Raw genomic sequence first — 15,691 nt, forward strand, 5'->3', positions numbered from 1 at the left:
CAGTTGAAAACCTATATGACTTGCCACAAATAGAAGAGACACATTGAAAGTCATGAACATTAGATTTAGAACTCAATATTCTTCCTTGTGACCCCTAAGATTATCTCTCAGCCACCAGGGGGTACTCAGGGATACCTGGATGGGACACACTAACGGCCTTTTCCAGCCCATCACACATTCTGTCACTTCAGGCCCTTGCAGGCTTCCCAGGGAGGAGCTTGGAGGCAGACAGTCTTTACACCTCCTTAGCCCTCTTCTCCTGCCCACGGGAATGCCACTCAGCCACGCACACTGAGGGCTTCCAAGGAATCCGCCTTCCACCAGCCTGGGGCTTCTATGACTCACCTGCTTCCTCCCCTGTGGATAAAGCGCCCACTTGGGACTGGTGATGCGCCCCAGCCCAAGGCTCCCTCTGAGTTCTGCTTTGTCAAAAGACCAACCCACTGGAGGTATGTCCAACCTCCCGCCCGAGTAACAGACCCTTCTGCATTGTCCTCAGTCCGTGGGGGCCCTTCAAGGCATGCCAGCAGTAACTGCAGGTGCAGGGGTAGGCGTTGCTGCCAGAGAGGAATTCTCAGGAGAGTGGGCATTAATCACAACTTGGCAACCACAGTTTTTCCACAGACTAGTGTTTCTCCACGACTCATCCTCCCATGCCTGCAACGTGCTCTTATTATAAAACCCAGAGTTTTCTTGCACTGACAGTGGAAGGGGAAGAAATATGGGGGATTAAAAACACAGGACACAATAGCCCACTCCCTGAAGTTTTATTGAGTACACATTCACTTGGAGAGGTGTCCTTGTTGGGGGACCAGCTTCTGTAAAGGCCAAGTAGCAGTAGGCTGGCTGTTCATGGTGTCTGCTGGCCCTTGATCTGGGGACACAATGAGTCACCGAGGTAGGAGAAACTGGATTGAAGCCGCTAGGATAATATTTGAATCCTGTCTCCACCACTTGGGGAAGTATATGTAAACTGGGGTAATCATTTCTCCTCCTCTTTCAGCCTCCATCTTTAAAATGGGGATTCTATCGTAGGCCTGCCAGCTCAAAGGGTCATTTCTGAGGCCTAATGCGGCGGTAGCTCTGAATGTATGCTGGAAGCAGTGAAGTTCCTGTGGGTGTGGGCATTTGAGATGATAAGGAGTTAACCAGCAAACTTGGTGTTTGGGAATAAGGTTGGCTGATTAAAGGTTTGCCCTCTGAAAACAAGGGCATAATCCTGTCCACCTCTGTGGACCTGTGTAGCTATAATAATTTGTCAAAGGAGGCATTGTTTGGCCCACAAGTTAACCAGACTCTCGGGAGGACAGGATGACAATGAAATGAAGTCTTGGCTTAAGTGAAGTTGAAATCATTTTAAAGTTCCTGATTTTTCTCTAGAATGCAATCTAGATTTGATTCCCATTATTAGTTTACCAAGTGAAACTTGCTTGAGGGGTGAGGGGACAACTCTAGTTCAGTTGTAAATGCTAATAGTTGGGAGATGATTAGGTTCAGTTTAGGTTCCAAGCAGAGGGGTTGTCGGTTCTTGTTAGGGTTTCCAGCGAGTTATGTTTGGGATCCCCAGGCCTTTTGTAACGGGGTTTGGCTGAGCAAGTGACATTCATCCTCCTGTGCTTTTCTAGTATGTCTGCAAGTCAGAATGCATTTGAGAGCATTCAAATGATGAAAATGATGAAAAAATGACATTCAGAAAATGATGAAAAATGATGTAAAAAATACATAAAATGAAATATTTGAAAAAAACAGATTTGGATGTAATTACTGAGACAATCAGCTAGCAGAACAGTTTACCCGACACACAGAGGGAGCATTCACCCACTGATTCATTCATTCACTGATACATTCACTCACTCATTCAATAGACATCTATGAAACTATCATGCCAGACAATCTCTCGAATGCTGGGGAAATGAAGAAAAATCTTGGTTTCTAATATCATAGCTCATAGCCAGGAGAGGAACAAGTCTGTGGAAAAATACACTACAATGCAGCATGTCAAGAGATATGTGCAAGCCTGATGCACAGAATAGGACCAGGACAAAGAGTCAAGACAGCCTTGTAGTCCAGGGAAGTCTTTATGCAGGAGGTGACCCCTGGCCTGACCTGGAGAGGAACAGAAGCTCCTCAGTAGCATGGCACTCACTGCACCCTGATTCTCATTTATTTACCAGCCAATGTGTTCATTTCTGTACAAACACGGACACATGCACACACACACAGGCCACTAGACATCAGCACCCTGTAAGAGGGTGAGGACAATTTTCTTGTCTGCTGCTACATCCCCAGCACCTAGAACAATGAATGGCATGACTTGTTAAATGAATGACAGGGGGAGAAAGTCCAGTCAAAGAGGATAGCAAACTCAAAGTAGCCATTAGGAGGAACCGAGCAAACAAGGATAGAGAAGACAGTTTCCAATGATGATGGGAGAGAAACCTTGCTGGCTGGCTTGGGACCAGGCAGCTGCTCAGACATTCCACCAGCAGGCAGAGGGTTTGCAAAAGAGGAATTTACCTGATAAGGGACAGTGGATGTAGCTGAGGCTCTTGCATTGGCTGTATTTTTTAGAAGGGTTCAGGGACTCCACCCCACACATACTCAACATTTACACTAAATTTACCTGAAAATTGGCCAGCAGAAATGTTTACCACCAGCCACAACTACACTAAACCAGACAGTGAGATAAACCAAGCCAAAAAAAAAAAAAAAATGTTGATTCCCACACATAATCCTTCCTTCACTAACAAGTCAAGGCCTTGGGATGGCCAAGGTGACAGCTACAGAACTGAGAAGGACATTTGCCTAGAGCTGTGACCCTGAAGGTAGTGGAGAGGCAAGGTTCATTTCAGATTCTACAGGCTTATTATGGGAAGCCCTGTGGCAACAGAGCAGCCATGACTTGGAAGGAGAAAGAATTCTAAACCTGCAAGGTAGTTTGGCCTACAAGAATGCTTGAACTGAAGTCAAGCCATGCTAAAGAAATAGGTCATAGGAATGTGCTTGCCACTGTGGGCCTGATCTGCACAGGATCATAGGGCGAGAAAGTGGAAACTCAATTCTCCGAGGGGAGGGAGGCTGGTGGAGGTGGTGTGCTCAGCAGTCAGTTGCCCAAGTGGCTGCATATAAGACTGGGATTGGCCTAACAGTTCATAGTGCAAAACAGCTCCCCAGGAAGACTCATTTGCTGGAGTTTCAGGAAAGATGCCAAAGAGGAAGAAAAAGGAGGGAAAGAGAAAGCATGCACTGGTGCTGTTGACACAGGCAGGCCAAAGAGCCTCCAGCCAAGAAAGCAGCCAGTGCAGAAACAGTGCCTGAAAGTCACTTAGGGGGAAATAAGGTGACATGCAGAAGAGGTAATGTATCAAATGACAGCGTCAAGATGAATTTATAGATTTATCTGACCATGAAGATAAGACTATGAAGTAAATTAGGTCCTGTAGCTGCACCTCCTCTTGTTAAGTGGTCACAGACTTCTAGCTGGCAGGGACTGGACAGCCGCTCATACAACCCCTCACCTCATACCAGAGAAAACGAGAGCGTGACAGGAAGAGCACTGGGCTGGAAGTCAAATTTGCTACTAGACACCTTGGCCTCTAAGCTCTAATTTTCTCATGGGTAAAATGGGGACCTCAAGACTGATATCTGAAGCCGATGCAAAGATTAAGCAAGAGATGTGTGGAAAGATCAGGTATTTGCCTGTATTTTTAACAGGTGAGAACACTGGTGTTCCCAGAGGTGGAATAGAGCCCAAGAAATCCACAAATGGGAGGCAGATGAGATCTCCTGACTCCTCATTCAGGCCTCTTGTCATTAAACGAGGCCTATCAATGTGTGAGAGTGTCGACTAATGGGTGCACATCTTGTCTCCTCTACAAGTTTCTCTGGGACAGGATGATGTGCTCCATGTTTCTTGGTACTTGATAACCATAGGACCACGCATAGAGTGATGGGCTTTAAGTGATTTTCACACACTAACCCATTTTCTCCACACACCATATCTTTGAGGTAAAGTATTATTGTCATCTTCATTATTACAGATAAGGAAACTGAGGCACAGGCTAAGAAACCTGCCTGAGATCACACAATCAGTGGGTCGCTCATGCTTTTTCATTCACTAAGGCAGACTGACAGGAAAGCACTGATATCATACAGAACTGACATGTCACCCCCGGGGAAGGCTGGCACACTGCTTCTAGATGCCAGAGACCCAACCAATTATGGTTTCCTTTGTCCTAAAAGAAAATTCTCTTGCCATATGCAGCCCTGGTGCATGCTATTGGGAAGGCCCAAAAGCACATCCATCCTTTCTTCCTGTCACTAAGAACTCAAGGAAATACGCCCTGCAAAATGATGGTGATGGGTAAATGAAAATTATCAGGATTTTCCGCCCTCCTGCCATTAGCATTAATGATGGATCCGTGTGGTCCTATATGCATCCCTGATGGCGGGCACCTGGAGCGGGATGTGGGCATGCACAGGTGGGCACACCTGGGCTGATAGGCTGGGCTTATAAGGGTGGTGTCATGGAGTGGCCAGCAGAGGAGCAGAAAGAAAAACCAGAGAGCTGAAAGGAGCCTGCAAGAGAATGCTAGAACCCAGAAAGAGTGAAGACTGGCCAGGGGCTGGGAGACTTCCAGCCTCCTGGCCCCCCAGCCTCCCTGCCTGCCTTGTACCTGGGAGCCGCACTATAAATGATGTAAAAAGTTCAATAAAAGTCTGAAAAAGCCACCAAGGCCTCCAGGAATCTCCTTTTCCCATCTGTCTGGATCATACAGAACCTGCACTGTGCCTTCCTGCCCCTACAAATGGACGGTTCATCCTATGGAACCCTGATGTTAACAAGTGAGGAGAAATCCTCAGCCTCGCCAGGAGTCAAAACAGACAACAGAATTAAATACTCTTTCCACCTATCAAATTAGAAAAGATTTTGCTAAATGATAATAGTTAATCCCGGATGCTGTGGAGTAAGCAGGCACTCTTACACCCTGTGTGCATTGATTATACTTCTCTGGAAAACAGTTTAGCCGAATATAATCAATTCTTGTTATGCGCAGTAGTTAAATGTTTCATAAAGTCACCACAAACACTGAATTAGAGAATTCCGAACGCGAGCTCCTAGGGAATACAAAGAGTTTGGTTACTGTGCGCCTCTAGTCACACAGTATTTTTGTCAACTGATCAATATGTAACGTGTTTTATGTGTCTCTGTTTAACCTATGTATTGTTGATTCGTTACACTGAATACTCAGCCAAACGCGCTGTCACTCAGGTCTGAAACTTATCAAACACAGGTATTTTCTCCAGCACATCACCAGCCTTCTCGTACTTAAAAATACCAGCCAGACTTCACCACAATACCTGGAGACTCTTTAAACAGCAAAAGCACCAACAAAAAGCACAAAAATGTGAAAACCATGGCACTAAATAGACTGTAAAAATGATAGTTGTTTACAGTATAAATGAAACAAGCAGGCAGAGTCTTGTTATTTGGAACATGCCCCATGGGTGACAAATTTTTCCATTCCTCGTGTCAGCAGATGGCCAAGAGAGTGCAGAGAGTATTGATTTGGAGGTTACAAATAAATTTTAGCAAGTAGGTGAATTTGCAAATACAGAATCCACAAAAAGTGAGGATCAGGTCTATCTATTATGAACCTAAAAAGGGGCCTCCCTGGTGACACAAGAGGTTAAGACGCAGCACTCTAAAGCTATTCACAGCCACTGCATGAGTTTGAGCCCCGGCCAGGGAGCTACCCAAATGGCGCAGCAGACCTCTCCTGTCTTGCCCACTGCTCCCCTCAGCAGAGGATTTCAGTAGATCTGCCTGTTCTGCTCTCCACTCTGTCTTTGGTGAATCCTCTCACTCCTGTGCCTATGGCCTGTACCCCAGTTCTTGTATGCATAAATAAATAAATCTTTAAAAAAGAAAACCTAAAAAGTTCATGTACACTGAAAGGAACAGGTGATACACACCTAGCATTGATTTCACAAGCACCTTTTGCACTGGCCCATTTCAAATGAAAAACATCCATGGGAATTCCAAGTGGGTAGTGACTGGGAAGAACCAGGGTGCATTTCAAGCTGAGAGCTACAGCAAAAGGAGTTCAAGGCCCCTACTTGAATTTGGGTATGGGGAATACCCCAAAGCCAGCCATAGTATCTCAGACCCCAGGCCTCGGGGCCCAAGGCCCCACCAAGGACTAAGCCTTTCTCATGTGTGCTGTGGATAGCCAGATCACTGCCCCTTCTCCACTTGGACTTATCCTCTGCCCCATCCCCCTCTCCAACTTGTTTCGGTCACATCAGCCTCTCTGCTGTCCCCTTGAACATACCAGGCAGGGGATGACCTCACCGTAGGGCCACACTTGCTGCCTGCCCCACCTCAAACATTCTTCCTCCAGATGTTCCTCTCCCTCTGCTCAACAAGGCCTTCACCCCACCCACCTCTCACCTCCTGTTTCCCTGTTTAATTGATCTCTATAGAAGTTATCAACATTTGGTCTCCATAGCAGTTATCAACATTTGACTTATTTGCTTTTTCATTTATTGTTCTCTCTCCCCACAGAAACTAGATGTGGATGATTTTTATCTTCTTTTTTAATCCCCCCATCTCTAGAATACCTATACTAGGTACTCAATAGATATTTGCTGGTTGAATAAAAGAATGCTAGTAGCAAGAATAGTGGGAATTCTCATTTTGCACCACTCACTGTGCACCACTCACTGTGATTTATAAAGGTTACCACATTGACACCTGAAAGCCTTAATAGGTGGGCACTGTTATGCCCATTTTATAGGTGAAGGCACCAAGGAACAAGATGATGCCTTTTAGTTAAGGTCAATCAATCAGTAAGAGATGGAGTTGCAATAAATCCCAGTTTGTGCTGACTCTACGACTACACCGCCCAATGCTTCTCAAACTATCTGTGGTAAAGGACCTGTTGGGTGTTCTTTTTTTTCTCCTCATTCCATCACAGACTAATAATAGAAAAATGAAATGGAAAAAACAATTCTAAGATACCATATGTGCTGGACATCACATCAATTTCAAAGTGTTCAAATATTTTCAGTATTTATACTTTCCTCACCACAGACTTGTAGAAACAGTTTGGGCCAGACTCTGCGCACCTGTTCCTGAGTCTCCAGGTGGCCTGGGAACTGCAGCCCAGCCTCCATGAGGAAAGCTGATAATCCCTTTCACTTGTAGGTACTTGGAAATTTCACAAATCAGCATTCACTTATTTGACCCCTTTTGCTTCTGTGAAGTAGAAGGTGGGTTTTCACACCCCCAATTTTTAGTAAGAAAATCTGCTTTTCTCTCCCGCCAGAAGGCCACTCCCCTGGGCTCCTCACAGGCTCAGCATCCTGGCAGCCTTGGGGTCTCTGCTGACCATCTACTTCCAAGGATCCTTCCCGCCCACTCCATCCAAACAGCACCTCTGACCCTCCCTGTCACCACACCCTATTTATTTCCATCTACCACTCACCATTGCCAGAAATTGTCTTTTCATTTATTTGCTTACTTGTTTGCTTTCTCTCCTCCCTCTTTATGATACAAACTCTCGAAGGGCAGAAGCCTCAGCTCATCAGTCTCTCCCTATCCCTGGTACTGAGTTAGGCTCCCTGAAGGATCTCTCCAATCAATGCAGTGAGAAAACAGAAATGCAATGCAGTTGAATAGCTTACCTTAGGTCAAAAAGCAAGTTAAGTGCAGGCGCTGGACATCAAAACCATTTACTGATGAACAGATGTTTAAATGTTTCCATGGAGTTGGCACGGAGCAGGCTACTGGTCACGGTGGAGGGGGACAGCCGCCAGGCCTGTCCTGGACTTACAGGACTCATTCTGAACCCCAGGCCCTCCTCTCTGCTTTTCTGGCCTCTCTAGTTTCTGCCGTCTACACTGACTGTCAAGGAACAGTTCTCACACACAATTGAGCTAGAGGAGCAGGAATTATTGTTCCAGGAAGCCCCTGCTTTTGGTAAGTCACATCACTTTACTTTGAGGAAAGGCCTACACGAGCACCTGTTTTCACTGAAAGTGATCTGGAGAGGAATTTCGCTTTCAGGACAAAAGCCAAAAAAGCAAGTAGCATGTCAGTTTCCGTTTTGCAGGGCACGCGGAGTTGCCGGGCAGCAGCATCTGCCTGGTACATCACCCAGGTTGTGTGTATCAGCATTCCTGCATAGGTGAGTGTGCTTTAGGTGGTATGTGTCATTTGGTGAGGTTTGGTAGGTTATTTATTGGGTCTGGGAATGCTCAAAAAAAAATTTTTTATAAGCTAATGGTCATTGCTTCTTTGCTATGTTATGTCTACTTGAAAGGGTTTCACAGGAATGCACTACTTTCAGATGGGGGGGGGTGTAGGGTAAGGAAAAATGTCAGGCTTTTCTGCCCTCCCACCATCAGGATAGATGATGGATCCTTGCAGACCTGAATGCGTGCCTGATGGTGGGCACCTGGAGTAGGGTGTGGGCATGGGTAGATGGGATTCACCTGGGCTAAGACTGTGCTTTTAAGGGCGGCGTCACGGGGACGCCAGCAGAAGCCAAGAACGAACAGAAGCCGAGAGAGAAGCCGAGAAGGCCGGTGAGCCCAGATAGAGTGAAGACTTGCTGGGGGTTGGGAGGCATGCCAGCCTCCCGGCCCCCCAGCACCCCAGTCTGCCGTGTACCTGGTAATCCAAATAAAAGACCTGCAAAAAAACCACTGAGGACTCTGACTCCTCCTTTACCCGGTCTGCTGGATCCTAAAAAACCTGCTCAGTGGCCATTCCTGCCCCTACAGGGGGTGATCTGTTTTTAGGGTTACTAGATAAAACACAATTACATCTGCACAGCAAGTAAGCAATGAGCTATTCTTTAGAATACTCAGGATATACATATTCTATGGGATCATTCATTGTTTTCCTGAAATTCAAATTTAACTCTTAAGTTCTGTCTCTTTTTTCCCTCTGTAGGATAAGGAAAAATGTCAGGCTTTTCTGCCCTCCCACCATCAGGATAGATGATGGATCCTTGTGGTCCTGAATGCATGCCTGATGGCGGGCACCTGGAGTAGGGTGTGGGCATAGGTAGATGGGATTCACCTGGGCTAAGACTGCGCTTTTAAGGGCGACGTCATGGGGACGCCAGTAGAAGCCAAAAGAGAAGCTGAGAAAGAAGCAGCAGAAGCTGAGAGAGAAGCAAGAGAAGCAGAAGCCGGGAAAAGGCCGGAAAAGGCCGGAGAGCCCAGAGTGAAGACCTGCTGGGGGCTGGGAGGCCTGCCAACCTACCGGCCCCCCAGCACCCCTGCCTGAAGTGTACCTGGTAACCCCAATAAAAGACCTGCTAAAGCCCCTGAGGACTCTGACTCCTCCTTTACCCGGTCTGCATGGGATCAGAAAACCTGCACTGTATCCATTCCTGGACTTTACACCCTCTAAACCTGGTAATGCTACACATTTTACAGATGAGAAGACTGAACAAAATGACTTAAGTAACTTGTCCCGAGGGCACAGAACCAGAGGGAGACCCAAAGCTAGCCTTATGCACTATCAAAAATTAGCTGAATTTTCATGGCTTTTTTCATGCCTCTCTTAAAGATCCTCTGCTTCTGTGCCCAAGTCACTTCCTGCATGGCTGTTGAAGGGTAAATGGAAGTGATCAAGTTTTTTCTGCCCTCCTGCCATTAGCATTAATAATGGACACCTGTGGTCTTACTCGCATGCCTGATGGTGTCACCTGGAGTATGGTGCAGGCGTGCATAAGTGGGCACGCCTGAGCCTGGAGGCTGACGAACAGAGCACGGCAGCAGCAGACCCTGAGGCGGGGTGCAGTAGAGACAAGCGAAGAGACCACAAGAAAACACCAGAGAGCCCACAAAGAGTGAAGATTCCCTGGGGGCTGGAAGCCTGCCAGCCTCCCAGCCCCCCAACCTGCCCTGCATCTGCCTGCCTCACTACAAATGGTATAGAAAGATCACAAAAAGCCTGAAAAAGTCACCAAGGGCTCAGGACTCCTCCTTTACCTGTTTTCCGGATGACAGAAACCCTCTCTGTGCCATGTTGGCACTACTCTGTCAAAATTTATGTATTCAGAGAATTATCTTACAGTTAAAATGACTCCTTGATCTCTAGCAAAGAAGCAGCTTCCATGTCTATTTAGTAATATTCTGATTATTAAAATACATATCACTTGCAATACTTGCAATGGAATAATGCACACCAATAAAAAAGATCATACTTCTAGGACATAGAATAGATTGGTGAGTTTGTGTATTTTGCACATCAACTTAAATAATAATGAACAAAGAGGACAGTCTATGTGATCCCATGTATATGAGATTCAAAAATAGGCAAAACTAATCCATGATGACAGAAAAGTGGTTCGGGTGGCGGGGACTACAGGGAAGGGATATTTGGGAGGTTTGGGTAATGTTCATCTTGATTTAGCCATGTGTATAAATATATAAATTAAAGTTGTTTGCTCAAGATGTGTATATGTTTCCATTAGTAGGTTATACTTCAGTGAACAGCTAAAAACAAACAAGAAAATTAATACATATTCATTATGAAAAATGAATAAACTACAGACAAGTATGGAAAAAAAATAAAAACCATCCCTATCCCCACCGAGAAGTATCACCTCTTAGAGTGTATCCTACCAGGCCTTTTCCCAGTGGCATTAACTTTTCATGAGCATTTCTGAGACTAGAATCAGGACCAGGTGCCCATAGCTGGAGGTGCTAATTTATTTAGGAACCTGAATTTCTTGGACCTGTCTGTCACTTACCCAGAAAACCCTGACATGAGATTTAATTTGACCATTTTCAGAAGAGCATGGAACAATTAACGGCAAATAAATGGGATTAAAATCAAATCGAATACAATCTTTCAGTGATATGACTTAGAATTCAATTTTAAGTGCAGTAATGAATATAGAACAAAAGCTTGGCATGGATGACTGAGAGGACTCTGGCGCCTCCTGGGGCCCAGAGTGCCACCTACTGGTAATGGTCTGCAATGACAGCCTGCCACCCCATCATCTAAAAGCCTGGCCTTTCTACTTAAAATCCCCAAATATGACACGTCCTTTTTTTCTGTGATTTTATCTATCTCTCCACAGAGCTTCCCAGACATCTTTTCTCCACTGGCGCTTTGCTACTGCCCTAGCGCATAGAAGTAACTTAATAAATATTTGTTGAATGAATGAATGAAAGGAGAGAGGATGGATGGAGGATGGATGGGTGGGTGGGTGAGTGGATGGATGGATGGACAAACCATCAGACAAACCTATTTGGGTGTCACTGTGAAATGAGGGAATAAACTTTGCCTTACCCATCTCAGAGGCTTGTTAACATATCATCTCTTCACACAGTTACATTTTTGTGATGAGAACATTTGAATTCTATTCTCTGATGTCCAATATTCAGTACAATATTGTAAGATTATTCCTCTTGCTGTACACAAGATCTCTAGACTGATGCAACTCGGTACTCTTTGACTAATCTCTCCCCTCCTCCCCCACCACCCTCCCCACAGAAACCACGATTCTACTCTCTGCTTATGTGTTTGACTTTTTTAGATTCTACATATGAGCGAGATCTTGCAGTTTTTTTCTTTCCTCACAAACTTTTTTGCAAAAGCAGAGAAGATAGCCACTGGAGAGGCTATGTGGGTGTGAGACATGATGATGGCAACAAGCATAGGGATAGGAGTCAGTGATGACCAGTGAGCAGCAGGGCTGCAGACAGGTTCTGCATCAAGATTCAGGAAACTTGGCTGTGAATGTCCTGAATCAGGCATTTACTAAGCATCTGAAAGATGTCAGTGCACTTCCTTTCCTCACCCTTCCTTACAGCCAAGCCCACAAGTCCCTTCCATAGGATCTGAGAAGCTAAGAATGGAGATTTGTTCTTTTCTGGGCTTGCTCAGCGGTGAGGTGATGTTCAGTGTTCATTTGTTGTCAGTTTTGAAACAGGCCAGGGTCACTGCACTTGCGGGTGTGAGCTGGTCCATCAAAGCCCTCCCTGAGTTAGGAAAAGTGGCTTCTGAGACATGACTGTCAGGCTGCCTGATGGCAAGGTGCCCATCTGAGCGTGTCCACTGTTGACAGCTTGACAGGCATTGTGCTGGCCTTACTTTTAGTTGCTGCACAGCAAGGGTTCTGGTTGCATAAAGGCGGCATGATACAGCGGAGAGTAAGGACAAGGTCAGAAGGCTGAGTTCTGCCAGTTGCTCCCTAGATGACCTTGAACAAGTCAGCTTGCCCTTGCCACTATATAAACCATCCCATTAGGACAGTATGAACAAGATAGTGCTTGGAAAACACTTTGTAAACTAAAGCACTGGGCCCAGGTGAAGGTATGGCTGATGAATAAAACCCCAAGTGAATATCATACCCCAGATGTGACCTGAGCAAATGCAAAAGCCACAGGGAATAGCACCTGTGTTGATTTGGACTTGGCTTCTACTTATGGAATCCAATCCCATTTTAGCAGCTACCTTATTTCACATCATTTATATTAAGCTTAATATTTCATATTAAGCACACTAAGACCTCACCCCAACTGGCTTTTTTTTTTTTTTTAACATGTGGACTGCAACTATCAAGTGCTGTTTGAGCAACTGGCTTTTTGAAATTAAATGTAGACTGTTTATTTTCACTAGGTAAATTTAATGTTACTGCTTTGGTCCATCTATATAGGCTATGAAAATATTTGTACTATTACTTTGGACACCCCATATATTCTCTTTCCGTCCTGGGCTTGGTAAGAGTCACATTTCAACTGTACAGTCCATGCATTCATTCATTCAATGTGCATTTGCTGAGCAATAACAGCGCCTAGATACTGTGTTAGGAGAAAGGGAAGACAGAGAGTCTATCTGCTCGAGGGTGGCGAGTGCCATAGCAAAGTATGCCCTACACTCCGTATGCCCTGGCTGCTATGGGAGAACAGGGAATTCCTATTGCTGTCAGCAGCAGTGGGAAGGTTTCCGGGTTCAGAATGCCTGTAGGCATCTCCTCTTTCTGAGCACATCACTGGACTGTATTTCCCAGTCCCAGCAATTCTTGGTGCTTCTACTTTAGTGACCAGGTCTTTCTTCCTGGGGAGATTAAGAGAGGAAGCCTCTCATAATTTCCTCTGCCTTTCAAGCAAAGAAACTGCATGTGGCAATAACTAGCTTGCTCTTATCTTTCCAGCCGCATCACCCCATCCTCATCCCTCACCAGTATACACATGCATTCTGCAGTTATCGGTGGAGTTCAAATCTCTACACTGGAAAGCAGGTACCTTCTCCACGCGGGTGGGTCCCCTCCCTGAGCCCTTTCACCCAGCCAGGATTAAGGTCTGCATATTTGCATGCCTACCCCCTGGCTTGCTATGTAAAGCTGTCAAGGGAGGGAGGGGGGTGGAGGAGTCAAGAAGCACCTTGTCCCCTTGGTCTCTTCATTAGTAGAGCACTGTAGCAGGAAAAACCTGGACTGTGAGTAAAGCGATAGTGACGCAAGTCCCAGATCTGCGATCAACTAGCTTTGTGATTTTAGATCTGGCTCTCTGGGCTTCACTGTAAAACAGGTGAGTAGCCTGACTTTTGAGTCCCCAATCAGCTCTAATATTCTGATTCTGATAATAGCTAATTCCTGGAAAAAACTTCTATTCTCTTCTAGTCTAGATTTATAGGGGGGAAAAGTTTGCCATAAAAGGCAGAAAAGAGGGGAAAAGTACAGCCAGCCTTCCATATAATGAAACATCTGTTGGCAATAAATAGCCTGAAGCTGAAAAACAATTGCTAAGGGTTATCGCTTCAAAATATCCTAAGATTCTTCCTTGCCTATAACCCAATTTCTTTTAGGCCCTGTCTAATCTTATCCAGACTCCAACTCATGCTAATTGTCAAGATGGGTTTGAATTATTCATGGACTCTCCACACTGGAATATGTTGGGAGATATCCTTTGCAGATGTATTCATCCTTTCATGTCTTCATGGACTGGTAATAATGAGCTGTTTGGATAGACAAGTCCCTTTGCTTTCTTGGCCCTTCTTGTCTTTACCTGTAAACAAGGAAGACATTTCCTCCCAGCTCTAGAATACCTTTGAATCTGTGATGGCAGGTGTCTCAGCTAAGATTCCACATGCAGCTCACAACCAATGACAAGCCATGTAGACAAAAATAAATAAAATGCAGGATGCCATCTGACAATTAAATGCAAAAGGAATCATGCAATTAGCAAAGGACGTTGATCACACAACATGCAAGTCTAATTGCAGCACATGCAAATGTTTGCTAAATTAGAAAAATATGGGTTTGCCATTACTCTGAGGCACAGATTGAGTTGTAAAGTTAAGGAAAATATAAAAGTTAATTATAAGATGGGAGTGATAAACACAGGGTATGTGAAGCAGGCTGATTAGGATTATTAATTGAGTAATCATCTCATACTCAAAGTCCCAAACCCATAATCTGACTGCTGTGTAATGAAGTTACCACATTTCATAGGAAATGAAAAAAACATGCTTCATTTTCACATAATACCTGTCACCTGGGGAACAGCACTTGGCATTTGTTATATTGGTTTGTCAGTGTGCCCAGTGCAGTTGATGAGGTGGACAAGCCTTTGTGCACTGGTTTAGAAAAGCAACACTGGATCCTAACTATTCCACATGCACCAGAACCCACTGCAAATGATAAATCTTTAAGCCCGTGAAGTAGCTCCTAGGCAAGTGCACCCACTAGCCTGCTGGCGCCTTCCATGGAGAAGTAAAAAGAGCCCCGGAGAGGCAGCCACAGTGGAAGCCAAGGGTCTAGAGGCAGACCGCTGGAGTTTGAATCTTTGGTCCATCACTATAATTCTTTAACAGCTAGTTCAGCTCACTGTGTCCTATTTCCCACATTCCTATCATGGTGATAACAATATCACCTCCATTTTAAAATTGTTGCAAGGATTAAAGAAATTATTACCTCTAAAATCACTAAAAACTCTATTGGCATATAGTAAATGCTCAATATGTGACTTACTTCTTACAATTTTTTTCTGTTTATTAGTTCACTATGAACTCAAAGGGCCCCCTATGTGCAAGGCACTGTGCTAAAGACGGGGCGGGGGGGGGGTGGGTTCGGTGCACACACACAAACACTCACACAGAATTCCACTCTCACATTTGGGATGTGGGGAGGAAATGCTGGTGTACACAAATAATGGCAGTGAAGCAACATATGGTATGTACTGTTTAAGCGTTACAAAATGCTCAAGGGCATAGCATTCCTTCAAGGCAACTGGAAAAAGCTTCATGGGACACAGGCCTCTTCAGCTGGGCCAGGATGAGATTTCGCAAAGGGGAGGGTGTATGGAAAGCTGTGTAACTTTCTAGATAGAGGATTCATCACAGGCAAAAATGCTGAAGTCCAAAAATCCAACGCAATATCAATTTATTGTTGGAAAAGATCTTTAAGGTCAGTCACGGCTGGGGATCAGGGAATAGGAGCTCTGGGTATTAACTTTATCCTGTGAGCCACAGGCACTGTCTGGGACACTTTAAATAAAATACTTTAGGACACAGCAGGAGTAAAGGAAGATGCAGCTGGCAGGATAATCAGAAATGATGAAAAGGGAAAATGTGAACTGGGAGGCAATTGCCATCAACCAAGTATCTGGTAAAAAGGAAAAGAATGAAAAGAAGAGAAGGGAGATTTTAGGAAAGACA

Source organism: Talpa europaea, assembly GCF_964194135.1.
Source record: "Talpa europaea genome assembly, chromosome: 1".
NCBI classification, from domain to species: Eukaryota; Metazoa; Chordata; class Mammalia; order Eulipotyphla; family Talpidae; genus Talpa; species Talpa europaea.